We start from the raw sequence: 15,271 nt of genomic DNA on the forward strand, positions 1-15,271 counted from the left end.
CATTTCGAGGCAGGCTAGGGGAGCACATCCAGACGCATTCGGACAGCGTATCCGCGCACATTTCGCATCCTTTGGCAAGAGTTGGGCGCCGGCAACGCAAGAGTACGCAGAGGACCGCGTTCTGGCGGCATTTTTAAGCAGAGCAGTGCAGTGCAGGATTCAGCGTCTGCAGCATCTTTTCCACAGAATGCTACGGCGCTTGACGGCAGTCCCACTTTCCCTTGAGACATCTGCTCGGCAAGCAGCGTCAAGTTACCGCTGGCCCGAGCATCGGTGGTTCAGTGGTAGAATGCTCGCCTGCCACGCGGGCGGCCCGGGTTCGATTCCCGGCCGATGCATCATTTTGCTTTTCCCGCGATAATGCTGCCGCGTGGCTTGAGCGCTTGAGATGCACGATCCACAAGAATGTGTAGCTGGATTTCCCTTGAGAAGGACCGAGAACGCAGCACTCGCGGGTCCCCACTAGGACGCTCGCATCATGTTCTACAGACTAGCGTCGGCCTGGCCTCACAAGTTGCTGGGTCCGGGTGCCTCCGAGGCACTGAACTTCAACGACAAGGAGTGCTGCCTATCGTTGCAACAGCTGCAGCAGCACCGCAATCAACTGGGCCGGCAGTGCACGTGTAGCAACAGAACACGTTATCCAGGAAGTACAGTGTCTCTACGTCTAATATTGGGTAAGGTGTTTACCCAGTTTCCAGGACAAGCGGTGCACCCGTGCCTCGGTAGCGCAGTAGGCAGCGCGTAAGTCTCATAATCTTAAGGTCGTGAGTTCGATCCTCACCCGGGGCATTTAATTTTCTGTGACATGGTGGTGCTGTTGCTAGGGCGCCAACGTATTTCTTGTTTGTTATCCACAGCGTTTCAACGCTTCAGCGGGAAAATGTTTACTTCCTGTTATTGCTACTTACAGCTTCCCTTTTCCTCTTCTCCCAGCAGAGCATGAAGCCAAAAGCATTGCTCTGCGACGTTTGAGGTGCGCGCCTTGCCAGTCAGTATGTGCACAGATGCTCGCAAAGAGAGGGGGGCGCCGACGCGGCACTCGACACGAAATGCGACAAGCGACCGTACGAACGGTCGAACGAAACGGCCACATCCGGTGTGGTCTAGTGGCTAGGATACCTGGCTTTCACCCAGGAGGCCCGGGTTCGATTCCCGGTACCGGAACGGAATTTTTTCCACACGAATCGTGACAAGTTTGAGCTGTCCGAGCGGCCGTTTCCCGTCCTGCTCGCAATATAGCTACTGTTTCGTGACCGTCAGCAGAATATAGACTAGGGAAGCAGACACACGACGACCATAGAAATGGTGTGCGGCTTCATGCCACCTGTTTCCAGCGTAGGGCTGAGCAACTGCATCTGCCGAGGCCCGTTAGCTCAGTTGGTTAGAGCGTCGTGCTAATAACGCGAAGGTCGTGGGTTCGATCCCCCCACGGGCCACTACTCTTTTCCTACTACGAAAAGGCGGCGCCGATTTCAGCTGGCGAGTGTGGTGACCAAAAGATCATCACCCTGCGTGGAAGTTGATAGAGGATCCGAACCCGACTCGTCGGGGAGCGCTACAGCATTCACTCGGCAATGGCCATAATATCTTGAATACACTGGTTCTCAACCGATAAAGAGAAAATGAAAGAAAATGTCCGATTGCCGATGCGTAACAACTTTGGCCCTTGTCAGTACTTGGGCGGGTGAGCGCATGGGAACACAGGGCGCTATTGGCACTTTTACTTCCTATTTTTGTTTCTCCTTTCTTTTCGGAGCTACAGCCCGATTCGGTCAGGGAGACGCCACCGTGAAATGAAGGGGGCGTGCTGTGTGTCCATCGCCTCGCCTCTCCTTACCTCTCTCAGTCGTTTCTCGTGCTTGTCGTTTTGATATAGGCCGATTTGAGAGCGTCAGCTCTCGCGTCAGCCGAGCAAAGTCGAGACAAGTCGAGACACACTAAGGGCTGGTATGCAGCGAGTAAGAGGGCGAAAAAACAATAATTTAAGAGCGCGTGGCAAAAGTACTCATACGCGAAATTAAAAGCCTGCTGCGGTGGCCGGGAATCGAACCCGGATCAACTGCTTGGAACGCAACTATGCTGACCATTACACCACCACCGCACAAGCGAGCGCCGCGCGTCCGCGCTGTGTCGGCTTCCCGCCAGTCGGCAGCGGCCGAAGGTGATCGTACCTGGCAGGCGCATTTCGAGGCAGGCTAGGGGAGCACATCCAGACGCATTCGGACAGCGTATCCGCGCACATTTCGCATCCTTTGGCAAGAGTTGGGCGCCGGCAACGCAAGAGTACGCAGAGGACCGCGTTCTGGCGGCATTTTTAAGCAGAGCAGTGCAGTGCAGGATTCAGCGTCTGCAGCATCTTTTCCACAGAATGCTACGGCGCTTGACGGCAGTCCCACTTTCCCTTGAGACATCTGCTCGGCAAGCAGCGTCAAGTTACCGCTGGCCCGAGCATCGGTGGTTCAGTGGTAGAATGCTCGCCTGCCACGCGGGCGGCCCGGGTTCGATTCCCGGCCGATGCATCATTTTGCTTTTCCCGCGATAATGCTGCCGCGTGGCTTGAGCGCTTGAGATGCACGATCCACAAGAATGTGTAGCTGGATTTCCCTTGAGAAGGACCGAGAACGCAGCACTCGCGGGTCCCCACTAGGACGCTCGCATCATGTTCTACAGACTAGCGTCGGCCTGGCCTCACAAGTTGCTGGGTCCGGGTGCCTCCGAGGCACTGAACTTCAACGACAAGGAGTGCTGCCTATCGTTGCAACAGCTGCAGCAGCACCGCAATCAACTGGGCCGGCAGTGCACGTGTAGCAACAGAACACGTTATCCAGGAAGTACAGTGTCTCTACGTCTAATATTGGGTAAGGTGTTTACCCAGTTTCCAGGACAAGCGGTGCACCCGTGCCTCGGTAGCGCAGTAGGCAGCGCGTAAGTCTCACAATCTTAAGGTCGTGAGTTCGATCCTCACCCGGGGCATTTAATTTTCTGTGACATGGTGGTGCTGTTGCTAGGGCGCCAACGTATTTCTTGTTTGTTATCCACAGCGTTTCAACGCTTCAGCGGGAAAATGTTTACTTCCTGTTATTGCTACTTACAGCTTCCCTTTTCCTCTTCTCCCAGCAGAGCATGAAGCCAAAAGCATTGCTCTGCGACGTTTGAGGTGCGCGCCTTGCCAGTCAGTATGTGCACAGATGCTCGCAAAGAGAGGGGGGCGCCGACGCGGCACTCGACACGAAATGCGACAAGCGACCGTACGAACGGTCGAACGAAACGGCCACATCCGGTGTGGTCTAGTGGCTAGGATACCTGGCTTTCACCCAGGAGGCCCGGGTTCGATTCCCGGTACCGGAACGGAATTTTTTCCACACGAATCGTGACAAGTTTGAGCTGTCCGAGCGGCCGTTTCCCGTCCTGCTCGCAATATAGCTACTGTTTCGTGACCGTCAGCAGAATATAGACTAGGGAAGCAGACACACGACGACCATAGAAATGGTGTGCGGCTTCATGCCACCTGTTTCCAGCGTAGGGCTGAGCAACTGCATCTGCCGAGGCCCGTTAGCTCAGTTGGTTAGAGCGTCGTGCTAATAACGCGAAGGTCGTGGGTTCGATCCCCCCACGGGCCACTACTCTTTTCCTACTACGAAAAGGCGGCGCCGATTTCAGCTGGCGAGTGTGGTGACCAAAAGATCATCACCCTGCGTGGAAGTTGATAGAGGATCCGAACCCGACTCGTCGGGGAGCGCTACAGCATTCACTCGGCAATGGCCATAATATCTTGAATACACTGGTTCTCAACCGATAAAGAGAAAATGAAAGAAAATGTCCGATTGCCGATGCGTAACAACTTTGGCCCTTGTCAGTACTTGGGCGGGTGAGCGCATGGGAACACAGGGCGCTATTGGCACTTTTACTTCCTATTTTTGTTTCTCCTTTCTTTTCGGAGCTACAGCCCGATTCGGTCAGGGAGACGCCACCGTGAAATGAAGGGGGCGTGCTGTGTGTCCATCGCCTCGCCTCTCCTTACCTCTCTCAGTCGTTTCTCGTGCTTGTCGTTTTGATATAGGCCGATTTGAGAGCGTCAGCTCTCGCGTCAGCCGAGCAAAGTCGAGACAAGTCGAGACACACTAAGGGCTGGTATGCAGCGAGTAAGAGGGCGAAAAAACAATAATTTAAGAGCGCGTGGCAAAAGTACTCATACGCGAAATTAAAAGCCTGCTGCGGTGGCCGGGAATCGAACCCGGATCAACTGCTTGGAACGCAACTATGCTGACCATTACACCACCACCGCACAAGCGAGCGCCGCGCGTCCGCGCTGTGTCGGCTTCCCGCCAGTCGGCAGCGGCCGAAGGTGATCGTACCTGGCAGGCGCATTTCGAGGCAGGCTAGGGGAGCACATCCAGACGCATTCGGACAGCGTATCCGCGCACATTTCGCATCCTTTGGCAAGAGTTGGGCGCCGGCAACGCAAGAGTACGCAGAGGACCGCGTTCTGGCGGCATTTTTAAGCAGAGCAGTGCAGTGCAGGATTCAGCGTCTGCAGCATCTTTTCCACAGAATGCTACGGCGCTTGACGGCAGTCCCACTTTCCCTTGAGACATCTGCTCGGCAAGCAGCGTCAAGTTACCGCTGGCCCGAGCATCGGTGGTTCAGTGGTAGAATGCTCGCCTGCCACGCGGGCGGCCCGGGTTCGATTCCCGGCCGATGCATCATTTTGCTTTTCCCGCGATAATGCTGCCGCGTGGCTTGAGCGCTTGAGATGCACGATCCACAAGAATGTGTAGCTGGATTTCCCTTGAGAAGGACCGAGAACGCAGCACTCGCGGGTCCCCACTAGGACGCTCGCATCATGTTCTACAGACTAGCGTCGGCCTGGCCTCACAAGTTGCTGGGTCCGGGTGCCTCCGAGGCACTGAACTTCAACGACAAGGAGTGCTGCCTATCGTTGCAACAGCTGCAGCAGCACCGCAATCAACTGGGCCGGCAGTGCACGTGTAGCAACAGAACACGTTATCCAGGAAGTACAGTGTCTCTACGTCTAATATTGGGTAAGGTGTTTACCCAGTTTCCAGGACAAGCGGTGCACCCGTGCCTCGGTAGCGCAGTAGGCAGCGCGTAAGTCTCACAATCTTAAGGTCGTGAGTTCGATCCTCACCCGGGGCATTTAATTTTCTGTGACATGGTGGTGCTGTTGCTAGGGCGCCAACGTATTTCTTGTTTGTTATCCACAGCGTTTCAACGCTTCAGCGGGAAAATGTTTACTTCCTGTTATTGCTACTTACAGCTTCCCTTTTCCTCTTCTCCCAGCAGAGCATGAAGCCAAAAGCATTGCTCTGCGACGTTTGAGGTGCGCGCCTTGCCAGTCAGTATGTGCACAGATGCTCGCAAAGAGAGGGGGGCGCCGACGCGGCACTCGACACGAAATGCGACAAGCGACCGTACGAACGGTCGAACGAAACGGCCACATCCGGTGTGGTCTAGTGGCTAGGATACCTGGCTTTCACCCAGGAGGCCCGGGTTCGATTCCCGGTACCGGAACGGAATTTTTTCCACACGAATCGTGACAAGTTTGAGCTGTCCGAGCGGCCGTTTCCCGTCCTGCTCGCAATATAGCTACTGTTTCGTGACCGTCAGCAGAATATAGACTAGGGAAGCAGACACACGACGACCATAGAAATGGTGTGCGGCTTCATGCCACCTGTTTCCAGCGTAGGGCTGAGCAACTGCATCTGCCGAGGCCCGTTAGCTCAGTTGGTTAGAGCGTCGTGCTAATAACGCGAAGGTCGTGGGTTCGATCCCCCCACGGGCCACTACTCTTTTCCTACTACGAAAAGGCGGCGCCGATTTCAGCTGGCGAGTGTGGTGACCAAAAGATCATCACCCTGCGTGGAAGTTGATAGAGGATCCGAACCCGACTCGTCGGGGAGCGCTACAGCATTCACTCGGCAATGGCCATAATATCTTGAATACACTGGTTCTCAACCGATAAAGAGAAAATGAAAGAAAATGTCCGATTGCCGATGCGTAACAACTTTGGCCCTTGTCAGTACTTGGGCGGGTGAGCGCATGGGAACACAGGGCGCTATTGGCACTTTTACTTCCTATTTTTGTTTCTCCTTTCTTTTCGGAGCTACAGCCCGATTCGGTCAGGGAGACGCCACCGTGAAATGAAGGGGGCGTGCTGTGTGTCCATCGCCTCGCCTCTCCTTACCTCTCTCAGTCGTTTCTCGTGCTTGTCGTTTTGATATAGGCCGATTTGAGAGCGTCAGCTCTCGCGTCAGCCGAGCAAAGTCGAGACAAGTCGAGACACACTAAGGGCTGGTATGCAGCGAGTAAGAGGGCGAAAAAACAATAATTTAAGAGCGCGTGGCAAAAGTACTCATACGCGAAATTAAAAGCCTGCTGCGGTGGCCGGGAATCGAACCCGGATCAACTGCTTGGAACGCAACTATGCTGACCATTACACCACCACCGCACAAGCGAGCGCCGCGCGTCCGCGCTGTGTCGGCTTCCCGCCAGTCGGCAGCGGCCGAAGGTGATCGTACCTGGCAGGCGCATTTCGAGGCAGGCTAGGGGAGCACATCCAGACGCATTCGGACAGCGTATCCGCGCACATTTCGCATCCTTTGGCAAGAGTTGGGCGCCGGCAACGCAAGAGTACGCAGAGGACCGCGTTCTGGCGGCATTTTTAAGCAGAGCAGTGCAGTGCAGGATTCAGCGTCTGCAGCATCTTTTCCACAGAATGCTACGGCGCTTGACGGCAGTCCCACTTTCCCTTGAGACATCTGCTCGGCAAGCAGCGTCAAGTTACCGCTGGCCCGAGCATCGGTGGTTCAGTGGTAGAATGCTCGCCTGCCACGCGGGCGGCCCGGGTTCGATTCCCGGCCGATGCATCATTTTGCTTTTCCCGCGATAATGCTGCCGCGTGGCTTGAGCGCTTGAGATGCACGATCCACAAGAATGTGTAGCTGGATTTCCCTTGAGAAGGACCGAGAACGCAGCACTCGCGGGTCCCCACTAGGACGCTCGCATCATGTTCTACAGACTAGCGTCGGCCTGGCCTCACAAGTTGCTGGGTCCGGGTGCCTCCGAGGCACTGAACTTCAACGACAAGGAGTGCTGCCTATCGTTGCAACAGCTGCAGCAGCACCGCAATCAACTGGGCCGGCAGTGCACGTGTAGCAACAGAACACGTTATCCAGGAAGTACAGTGTCTCTACGTCTAATATTGGGTAAGGTGTTTACCCAGTTTCCAGGACAAGCGGTGCACCCGTGCCTCGGTAGCGCAGTAGGCAGCGCGTAAGTCTCACAATCTTAAGGTCGTGAGTTCGATCCTCACCCGGGGCATTTAATTTTCTGTGACATGGTGGTGCTGTTGCTAGGGCGCCAACGTATTTCTTGTTTGTTATCCACAGCGTTTCAACGCTTCAGCGGGAAAATGTTTACTTCCTGTTATTGCTACTTACAGCTTCCCTTTTCCTCTTCTCCCAGCAGAGCATGAAGCCAAAAGCATTGCTCTGCGACGTTTGAGGTGCGCGCCTTGCCAGTCAGTATGTGCACAGATGCTCGCAAAGAGAGGGGGGCGCCGACGCGGCACTCGACACGAAATGCGACAAGCGACCGTACGAACGGTCGAACGAAACGGCCACATCCGGTGTGGTCTAGTGGCTAGGATACCTGGCTTTCACCCAGGAGGCCCGGGTTCGATTCCCGGTACCGGAACGGAATTTTTTCCACACGAATCGTGACAAGTTTGAGCTGTCCGAGCGGCCGTTTCCCGTCCTGCTCGCAATATAGCTACTGTTTCGTGACCGTCAGCAGAATATAGACTAGGGAAGCAGACACACGACGACCATAGAAATGGTGTGCGGCTTCATGCCACCTGTTTCCAGCGTAGGGCTGAGCAACTGCATCTGCCGAGGCCCGTTAGCTCAGTTGGTTAGAGCGTCGTGCTAATAACGCGAAGGTCGTGGGTTCGATCCCCCCACGGGCCACTACTCTTTTCCTACTACGAAAAGGCGGCGCCGATTTCAGCTGGCGAGTGTGGTGACCAAAAGATCATCACCCTGCGTGGAAGTTGATAGAGGATCCGAACCCGACTCGTCGGGGAGCGCTACAGCATTCACTCGGCAATGGCCATAATATCTTGAATACACTGGTTCTCAACCGATAAAGAGAAAATGAAAGAAAATGTCCGATTGCCGATGCGTAACAACTTTGGCCCTTGTCAGTACTTGGGCGGGTGAGCGCATGGGAACACAGGGCGCTATTGGCACTTTTACTTCCTATTTTTGTTTCTCCTTTCTTTTCGGAGCTACAGCCCGATTCGGTCAGGGAGACGCCACCGTGAAATGAAGGGGGCGTGCTGTGTGTCCATCGCCTCGCCTCTCCTTACCTCTCTCAGTCGTTTCTCGTGCTTGTCGTTTTGATATAGGCCGATTTGAGAGCGTCAGCTCTCGCGTCAGCCGAGCAAAGTCGAGACAAGTCGAGACACACTAAGGGCTGGTATGCAGCGAGTAAGAGGGCGAAAAAACAATAATTTAAGAGCGCGTGGCAAAAGTACTCATACGCGAAATTAAAAGCCTGCTGCGGTGGCCGGGAATCGAACCCGGATCAACTGCTTGGAACGCAACTATGCTGACCATTACACCACCACCGCACAAGCGAGCGCCGCGCGTCCGCGCTGTGTCGGCTTCCCGCCAGTCGGCAGCGGCCGAAGGTGATCGTACCTGGCAGGCGCATTTCGAGGCAGGCTAGGGGAGCACATCCAGACGCATTCGGACAGCGTATCCGCGCACATTTCGCATCCTTTGGCAAGAGTTGGGCGCCGGCAACGCAAGAGTACGCAGAGGACCGCGTTCTGGCGGCATTTTTAAGCAGAGCAGTGCAGTGCAGGATTCAGCGTCTGCAGCATCTTTTCCACAGAATGCTACGGCGCTTGACGGCAGTCCCACTTTCCCTTGAGACATCTGCTCGGCAAGCAGCGTCAAGTTACCGCTGGCCCGAGCATCGGTGGTTCAGTGGTAGAATGCTCGCCTGCCACGCGGGCGGCCCGGGTTCGATTCCCGGCCGATGCATCATTTTGCTTTTCCCGCGATAATGCTGCCGCGTGGCTTGAGCGCTTGAGATGCACGATCCACAAGAATGTGTAGCTGGATTTCCCTTGAGAAGGACCGAGAACGCAGCACTCGCGGGTCCCCACTAGGACGCTCGCATCATGTTCTACAGACTAGCGTCGGCCTGGCCTCACAAGTTGCTGGGTCCGGGTGCCTCCGAGGCACTGAACTTCAACGACAAGGAGTGCTGCCTATCGTTGCAACAGCTGCAGCAGCACCGCAATCAACTGGGCCGGCAGTGCACGTGTAGCAACAGAACACGTTATCCAGGAAGTACAGTGTCTCTACGTCTAATATTGGGTAAGGTGTTTACCCAGTTTCCAGGACAAGCGGTGCACCCGTGCCTCGGTAGCGCAGTAGGCAGCGCGTAAGTCTCACAATCTTAAGGTCGTGAGTTCGATCCTCACCCGGGGCATTTAATTTTCTGTGACATGGTGGTGCTGTTGCTAGGGCGCCAACGTATTTCTTGTTTGTTATCCACAGCGTTTCAACGCTTCAGCGGGAAAATGTTTACTTCCTGTTATTGCTACTTACAGCTTCCCTTTTCCTCTTCTCCCAGCAGAGCATGAAGCCAAAAGCATTGCTCTGCGACGTTTGAGGTGCGCGCCTTGCCAGTCAGTATGTGCACAGATGCTCGCAAAGAGAGGGGGGCGCCGACGCGGCACTCGACACGAAATGCGACAAGCGACCGTACGAACGGTCGAACGAAACGGCCACATCCGGTGTGGTCTAGTGGCTAGGATACCTGGCTTTCACCCAGGAGGCCCGGGTTCGATTCCCGGTACCGGAACGGAATTTTTTCCACACGAATCGTGACAAGTTTGAGCTGTCCGAGCGGCCGTTTCCCGTCCTGCTCGCAATATAGCTACTGTTTCGTGACCGTCAGCAGAATATAGACTAGGGAAGCAGACACACGACGACCATAGAAATGGTGTGCGGCTTCATGCCACCTGTTTCCAGCGTAGGGCTGAGCAACTGCATCTGCCGAGGCCCGTTAGCTCAGTTGGTTAGAGCGTCGTGCTAATAACGCGAAGGTCGTGGGTTCGATCCCCCCACGGGCCACTACTCTTTTCCTACTACGAAAAGGCGGCGCCGATTTCAGCTGGCGAGTGTGGTGACCAAAAGATCATCACCCTGCGTGGAAGTTGATAGAGGATCCGAACCCGACTCGTCGGGGAGCGCTACAGCATTCACTCGGCAATGGCCATAATATCTTGAATACACTGGTTCTCAACCGATAAAGAGAAAATGAAAGAAAATGTCCGATTGCCGATGCGTAACAACTTTGGCCCTTGTCAGTACTTGGGCGGGTGAGCGCATGGGAACACAGGGCGCTATTGGCACTTTTACTTCCTATTTTTGTTTCTCCTTTCTTTTCGGAGCTACAGCCCGATTCGGTCAGGGAGACGCCACCGTGAAATGAAGGGGGCGTGCTGTGTGTCCATCGCCTCGCCTCTCCTTACCTCTCTCAGTCGTTTCTCGTGCTTGTCGTTTTGATATAGGCCGATTTGAGAGCGTCAGCTCTCGCGTCAGCCGAGCAAAGTCGAGACAAGTCGAGACACACTAAGGGCTGGTATGCAGCGAGTAAGAGGGCGAAAAAACAATAATTTAAGAGCGCGTGGCAAAAGTACTCATACGCGAAATTAAAAGCCTGCTGCGGTGGCCGGGAATCGAACCCGGATCAACTGCTTGGAACGCAACTATGCTGACCATTACACCACCACCGCACAAGCGAGCGCCGCGCGTCCGCGCTGTGTCGGCTTCCCGCCAGTCGGCAGCGGCCGAAGGTGATCGTACCTGGCAGGCGCATTTCGAGGCAGGCTAGGGGAGCACATCCAGACGCATTCGGACAGCGTATCCGCGCACATTTCGCATCCTTTGGCAAGAGTTGGGCGCCGGCAACGCAAGAGTACGCAGAGGACCGCGTTCTGGCGGCATTTTTAAGCAGAGCAGTGCAGTGCAGGATTCAGCGTCTGCAGCATCTTTTCCACAGAATGCTACGGCGCTTGACGGCAGTCCCACTTTCCCTTGAGACATCTGCTCGGCAAGCAGCGTCAAGTTACCGCTGGCCCGAGCATCGGTGGTTCAGTGGTAGAATGCTCGCCTGCCACGCGGGCGGCCCGGGTTCGATTCCCGGCCGATGCATCATTTTGCTTTTCCCGCGATAATGCTGCCGCGTGGCTTGAGCGCTTGAGATGCACGATCCACAAGAATGTGTAGCTGGATTTCCCTTGAGAAGGACCGAGAACGCAGCACTCGCGGGTCCCCACTAGGACGCTCGCATCATGTTCTACAGACTAGCGTCGGCCTGGCCTCACAAGTTGCTGGGTCCGGGTGCCTCCGAGGCACTGAACTTCAACGACAAGGAGTGCTGCCTATCGTTGCAACAGCTGCAGCAGCACCGCAATCAACTGGGCCGGCAGTGCACGTGTAGCAACAGAACACGTTATCCAGGAAGTACAGTGTCTCTACGTCTAATATTGGGTAAGGTGTTTACCCAGTTTCCAGGACAAGCGGTGCACCCGTGCCTCGGTAGCGCAGTAGGCAGCGCGTAAGTCTCACAATCTTAAGGTCGTGAGTTCGATCCTCACCCGGGGCATTTAATTTTCTGTGACATGGTGGTGCTGTTGCTAGGGCGCCAACGTATTTCTTGTTTGTTATCCACAGCGTTTCAACGCTTCAGCGGGAAAATGTTTACTTCCTGTTATTGCTACTTACAGCTTCCCTTTTCCTCTTCTCCCAGCAGAGCATGAAGCCAAAAGCATTGCTCTGCGACGTTTGAGGTGCGCGCCTTGCCAGTCAGTATGTGCACAGATGCTCGCAAAGAGAGGGGGGCGCCGACGCGGCACTCGACACGAAATGCGACAAGCGACCGTACGAACGGTCGAACGAAACGGCCACATCCGGTGTGGTCTAGTGGCTAGGATACCTGGCTTTCACCCAGGAGGCCCGGGTTCGATTCCCGGTACCGGAACGGAATTTTTTCCACACGAATCGTGACAAGTTTGAGCTGTCCGAGCGGCCGTTTCCCGTCCTGCTCGCAATATAGCTACTGTTTCGTGACCGTCAGCAGAATATAGACTAGGGAAGCAGACACACGACGACCATAGAAATGGTGTGCGGCTTCATGCCACCTGTTTCCAGCGTAGGGCTGAGCAACTGCATCTGCCGAGGCCCGTTAGCTCAGTTGGTTAGAGCGTCGTGCTAATAACGCGAAGGTCGTGGGTTCGATCCCCCCACGGGCCACTACTCTTTTCCTACTACGAAAAGGCGGCGCCGATTTCAGCTGGCGAGTGTGGTGACCAAAAGATCATCACCCTGCGTGGAAGTTGATAGAGGATCCGAACCCGACTCGTCGGGGAGCGCTACAGCATTCACTCGGCAATGGCCATAATATCTTGAATACACTGGTTCTCAACCGATAAAGAGAAAATGAAAGAAAATGTCCGATTGCCGATGCGTAACAACTTTGGCCCTTGTCAGTACTTGGGCGGGTGAGCGCATGGGAACACAGGGCGCTATTGGCACTTTTACTTCCTATTTTTGTTTCTCCTTTCTTTTCGGAGCTACAGCCCGATTCGGTCAGGGAGACGCCACCGTGAAATGAAGGGGGCGTGCTGTGTGTCCATCGCCTCGCCTCTCCTTACCTCTCTCAGTCGTTTCTCGTGCTTGTCGTTTTGATGTAGGCCGATTTGAGAGCGTCAGCTCTCGCGTCAGCCGAGCAAAGTCGAGACAAGTCGAGACACACTAAGGGCTGGTATGCAGCGAGTAAGAGGGCGAAAAAACAATAATTTAAGAGCGCGTGGCAAAAGTACTCATACGCGAAATTAAAAGCCTGCTGCGGTGGCCGGGAATCGAACCCGGATCAACTGCTTGGAACGCAACTATGCTGACCATTACACCACCACCGCACAAGCGAGCGCCGCGCGTCCGCGCTGTGTCGGCTTCCCGCCAGTCGGCAGCGGCCGAAGGTGATCGTACCTGGCAGGCGCATTTCGAGGCAGGCTAGGGGAGCACATCCAGACGCATTCGGACAGCGTATCCGCGCACATTTCGCATCCTTTGGCAAGAGTTGGGCGCCGGCAACGCAAGAGTACGCAGAGGACCGCGTTCTGGCGGCATTTTTAAGCAGAGCAGTGCAGTGCAGGATTCAGCGTCTGCAGCATCTTTTCCACAGAATGCTACGGCGCTTGACGGCAGTCCCACTTTCCCTTGAGACATCTGCTCGGCAAGCAGCGTCAAGTTACCGCTGGCCCGAGCATCGGTGGTTCAGTGGTAGAATGCTCGCCTGCCACGCGGGCGGCCCGGGTTCGATTCCCGGCCGATGCATCATTTTGCTTTTCCCGCGATAATGCTGCCGCGTGGCTTGAGCGCTTGAGATGCACGATCCACAAGAATGTGTAGCTGGATTTCCCTTGAGAAGGACCGAGAACGCAGCACTCGCGGGTCCCCACTAGGACGCTCGCATCATGTTCTACAGACTAGCGTCGGCCTGGCCTCACAAGTTGCTGGGTCCGGGTGCCTCCGAGGCACTGAACTTCAACGACAAGGAGTGCTGCCTATCGTTGCAACAGCTGCAGCAGCACCGCAATCAACTGGGCCGGCAGTGCACGTGTAGCAACAGAACACGTTATCCAGGAAGTACAGTGTCTCTACGTCTAATATTGGGTAAGGTGTTTACCCAGTTTCCAGGACAAGCGGTGCACCCGTGCCTCGGTAGCGCAGTAGGCAGCGCGTAAGTCTCATAATCTTAAGGTCGTGAGTTCGATCCTCACCCGGGGCATTTAATTTTCTGTGACATGGTGGTGCTGTTGCTAGGGCGCCAACGTATTTCTTGTTTGTTATCCACAGCGTTTCAACGCTTCAGCGGGAAAATGTTTACTTCCTGTTATTGCTACTTACAGCTTCCCTTTTCCTCTTCTCCCAGCAGAGCATGAAGCCAAAAGCATTGCTCTGCGACGTTTGAGGTGCGCGCCTTGCCAGTCAGTATGTGCACAGATGCTCGCAAAGAGAGGGGGGCGCCGACGCGGCACTCGACACGAAATGCGACAAGCGACCGTACGAACGGTCGAACGAAACGGCCACATCCGGTGTGGTCTAGTGGCTAGGATACCTGGCTTTCACCCAGGAGGCCCGGGTTCGATTCCCGGTACCGGAACGGAATTTTTTCCACACGAATCGTGACAAGTTTGAGCTGTCCGAGCGGCCGTTTCCCGTCCTGCTCGCAATATAGCTACTGTTTCGTGACCGTCAGCAGAATATAGACTAGGGAAGCAGACACACGACGACCATAGAAATGGTGTGCGGCTTCATGCCACCTGTTTCCAGCGTAGGGCTGAGCAACTGCATCTGCCGAGGCCCGTTAGCTCAGTTGGTTAGAGCGTCGTGCTAATAACGCGAAGGTCGTGGGTTCGATCCCCCCACGGGCCACTACTCTTTTCCTACTACGAAAAGGCGGCGCCGATTTCAGCTGGCGAGTGTGGTGACCAAAAGATCATCACCCTGCGTGGAAGTTGATAGAGGATCCGAACCCGACTCGTCGGGGAGCGCTACAGCATTCACTCGGCAATGGCCATAATATCTTGAATACACTGGTTCTCAACCGATAAAGAGAAAATGAAAGAAAATGTCCGATTGCCGATGCGTAACAACTTTGGCCCTTGTCAGTACTTGGGCGGGTGAGCGCATGGGAACACAGGGCGCTATTGGCACTTTTACTTCCTATTTTTGTTTCTCCTTTCTTTTCGGAGCTACAGCCCGATTCGGTCAGGGAGACGCCACCGTGAAATGAAGGGGGCGTGCTGTGTGTCCATCGCCTCGCCTCTCCTTACCTCTCTCAGTCGTTTCTCGTGCTTGTCGTTTTGATATAGGCCGATTTGAGAGCGTCAGCTCTCGCGTCAGCCGAGCAAAGTCGAGACAAGTCGAGACACACTAAGGGCTGGTATGCAGCGAGTAAGAGGGCGAAAAAACAATAATTTAAGAGCGCGTGGCAAAAGTACTCATACGCGAAATTAAAAGCCTGCTGCGGTGGCCGGGAATCGAACCCGGATCAACTGCTTGGAACGCAACTATGCTGACCATTACACCACCACCGCACAAGCGAGCGCCGCGCGTCCGCGCTGTGTCGGCTTCCCGCCAGTCGGCAGCGGCCGAAGGTG

At 55.1% G+C, this 15,271-nt stretch overlaps 35 non-coding genes across 35 annotated transcripts; 28 read left to right on the top strand and 7 right to left on the bottom strand.

Annotated features, from left to right (window-relative positions):
* Positions 1-267: 267 nt before the first annotated feature.
* Trnag-gcc lies at positions 268-338 on the top strand. The gene has a single exon. It is a non-coding gene; the product is annotated as a tRNA-Gly (tRNA).
* Positions 339-719: 381 nt separating this feature from the next.
* Positions 720-792, top strand: Trnam-cau. The gene has a single exon. It is a non-coding gene; the product is annotated as a tRNA-Met (tRNA).
* A 303-nt stretch (positions 793-1,095) lies between these two features.
* On the top strand, positions 1,096-1,167 carry Trnae-uuc. The gene has a single exon. It is a non-coding gene; the product is annotated as a tRNA-Glu (tRNA).
* A 198-nt stretch (positions 1,168-1,365) lies between these two features.
* On the top strand, positions 1,366-1,439 carry Trnai-aau. The gene has a single exon. It is a non-coding gene; the product is annotated as a tRNA-Ile (tRNA).
* A 593-nt stretch (positions 1,440-2,032) lies between these two features.
* On the bottom strand, positions 2,033-2,104 carry Trnag-ucc. Its single transcript has one exon. It is a non-coding gene; the product is annotated as a tRNA-Gly (tRNA).
* A 347-nt stretch (positions 2,105-2,451) lies between these two features.
* On the top strand, positions 2,452-2,522 carry Trnag-gcc. The gene has a single exon. It is a non-coding gene; the product is annotated as a tRNA-Gly (tRNA).
* Positions 2,523-2,903: 381 nt separating this feature from the next.
* On the top strand, positions 2,904-2,976 carry Trnav-cac. The gene has a single exon. It is a non-coding gene; the product is annotated as a tRNA-Val (tRNA).
* A 303-nt stretch (positions 2,977-3,279) lies between these two features.
* Positions 3,280-3,351, top strand: Trnae-uuc. The gene has a single exon. It is a non-coding gene; the product is annotated as a tRNA-Glu (tRNA).
* Positions 3,352-3,549: 198 nt separating this feature from the next.
* Trnai-aau lies at positions 3,550-3,623 on the top strand. Its single transcript has one exon. It is a non-coding gene; the product is annotated as a tRNA-Ile (tRNA).
* A 593-nt stretch (positions 3,624-4,216) lies between these two features.
* Positions 4,217-4,288, bottom strand: Trnag-ucc. The gene has a single exon. It is a non-coding gene; the product is annotated as a tRNA-Gly (tRNA).
* Positions 4,289-4,635: 347 nt separating this feature from the next.
* Positions 4,636-4,706, top strand: Trnag-gcc. The gene has a single exon. It is a non-coding gene; the product is annotated as a tRNA-Gly (tRNA).
* Positions 4,707-5,087: 381 nt separating this feature from the next.
* On the top strand, positions 5,088-5,160 carry Trnav-cac. Its single transcript has one exon. It is a non-coding gene; the product is annotated as a tRNA-Val (tRNA).
* A 303-nt stretch (positions 5,161-5,463) lies between these two features.
* Trnae-uuc lies at positions 5,464-5,535 on the top strand. The gene has a single exon. It is a non-coding gene; the product is annotated as a tRNA-Glu (tRNA).
* A 198-nt stretch (positions 5,536-5,733) lies between these two features.
* Positions 5,734-5,807, top strand: Trnai-aau. Its single transcript has one exon. It is a non-coding gene; the product is annotated as a tRNA-Ile (tRNA).
* Positions 5,808-6,400: 593 nt separating this feature from the next.
* Trnag-ucc lies at positions 6,401-6,472 on the bottom strand. The gene has a single exon. It is a non-coding gene; the product is annotated as a tRNA-Gly (tRNA).
* Positions 6,473-6,819: 347 nt separating this feature from the next.
* On the top strand, positions 6,820-6,890 carry Trnag-gcc. The gene has a single exon. It is a non-coding gene; the product is annotated as a tRNA-Gly (tRNA).
* A 381-nt stretch (positions 6,891-7,271) lies between these two features.
* On the top strand, positions 7,272-7,344 carry Trnav-cac. The gene has a single exon. It is a non-coding gene; the product is annotated as a tRNA-Val (tRNA).
* Positions 7,345-7,647: 303 nt separating this feature from the next.
* Positions 7,648-7,719, top strand: Trnae-uuc. The gene has a single exon. It is a non-coding gene; the product is annotated as a tRNA-Glu (tRNA).
* A 198-nt stretch (positions 7,720-7,917) lies between these two features.
* On the top strand, positions 7,918-7,991 carry Trnai-aau. The gene has a single exon. It is a non-coding gene; the product is annotated as a tRNA-Ile (tRNA).
* A 593-nt stretch (positions 7,992-8,584) lies between these two features.
* Positions 8,585-8,656, bottom strand: Trnag-ucc. Its single transcript has one exon. It is a non-coding gene; the product is annotated as a tRNA-Gly (tRNA).
* A 347-nt stretch (positions 8,657-9,003) lies between these two features.
* Trnag-gcc lies at positions 9,004-9,074 on the top strand. The gene has a single exon. It is a non-coding gene; the product is annotated as a tRNA-Gly (tRNA).
* A 381-nt stretch (positions 9,075-9,455) lies between these two features.
* Trnav-cac lies at positions 9,456-9,528 on the top strand. Its single transcript has one exon. It is a non-coding gene; the product is annotated as a tRNA-Val (tRNA).
* Positions 9,529-9,831: 303 nt separating this feature from the next.
* On the top strand, positions 9,832-9,903 carry Trnae-uuc. The gene has a single exon. It is a non-coding gene; the product is annotated as a tRNA-Glu (tRNA).
* A 198-nt stretch (positions 9,904-10,101) lies between these two features.
* Positions 10,102-10,175, top strand: Trnai-aau. Its single transcript has one exon. It is a non-coding gene; the product is annotated as a tRNA-Ile (tRNA).
* A 593-nt stretch (positions 10,176-10,768) lies between these two features.
* On the bottom strand, positions 10,769-10,840 carry Trnag-ucc. Its single transcript has one exon. It is a non-coding gene; the product is annotated as a tRNA-Gly (tRNA).
* Positions 10,841-11,187: 347 nt separating this feature from the next.
* Positions 11,188-11,258, top strand: Trnag-gcc. Its single transcript has one exon. It is a non-coding gene; the product is annotated as a tRNA-Gly (tRNA).
* A 381-nt stretch (positions 11,259-11,639) lies between these two features.
* Positions 11,640-11,712, top strand: Trnav-cac. Its single transcript has one exon. It is a non-coding gene; the product is annotated as a tRNA-Val (tRNA).
* Positions 11,713-12,015: 303 nt separating this feature from the next.
* Trnae-uuc lies at positions 12,016-12,087 on the top strand. Its single transcript has one exon. It is a non-coding gene; the product is annotated as a tRNA-Glu (tRNA).
* Positions 12,088-12,285: 198 nt separating this feature from the next.
* Trnai-aau lies at positions 12,286-12,359 on the top strand. The gene has a single exon. It is a non-coding gene; the product is annotated as a tRNA-Ile (tRNA).
* Positions 12,360-12,952: 593 nt separating this feature from the next.
* Trnag-ucc lies at positions 12,953-13,024 on the bottom strand. The gene has a single exon. It is a non-coding gene; the product is annotated as a tRNA-Gly (tRNA).
* A 347-nt stretch (positions 13,025-13,371) lies between these two features.
* Positions 13,372-13,442, top strand: Trnag-gcc. The gene has a single exon. It is a non-coding gene; the product is annotated as a tRNA-Gly (tRNA).
* A 381-nt stretch (positions 13,443-13,823) lies between these two features.
* On the top strand, positions 13,824-13,896 carry Trnam-cau. The gene has a single exon. It is a non-coding gene; the product is annotated as a tRNA-Met (tRNA).
* Positions 13,897-14,199: 303 nt separating this feature from the next.
* On the top strand, positions 14,200-14,271 carry Trnae-uuc. The gene has a single exon. It is a non-coding gene; the product is annotated as a tRNA-Glu (tRNA).
* Positions 14,272-14,469: 198 nt separating this feature from the next.
* Trnai-aau lies at positions 14,470-14,543 on the top strand. The gene has a single exon. It is a non-coding gene; the product is annotated as a tRNA-Ile (tRNA).
* A 593-nt stretch (positions 14,544-15,136) lies between these two features.
* Positions 15,137-15,208, bottom strand: Trnag-ucc. Its single transcript has one exon. It is a non-coding gene; the product is annotated as a tRNA-Gly (tRNA).
* Between the last annotated feature and the right edge of the window lie 63 nt (positions 15,209-15,271).

The sequence above is a fragment of the Schistocerca piceifrons genome, unplaced genomic scaffold (assembly GCF_021461385.2).
Source record: "Schistocerca piceifrons isolate TAMUIC-IGC-003096 unplaced genomic scaffold, iqSchPice1.1 HiC_scaffold_613, whole genome shotgun sequence".
Taxonomy (NCBI): domain Eukaryota; kingdom Metazoa; phylum Arthropoda; class Insecta; order Orthoptera; family Acrididae; genus Schistocerca; species Schistocerca piceifrons.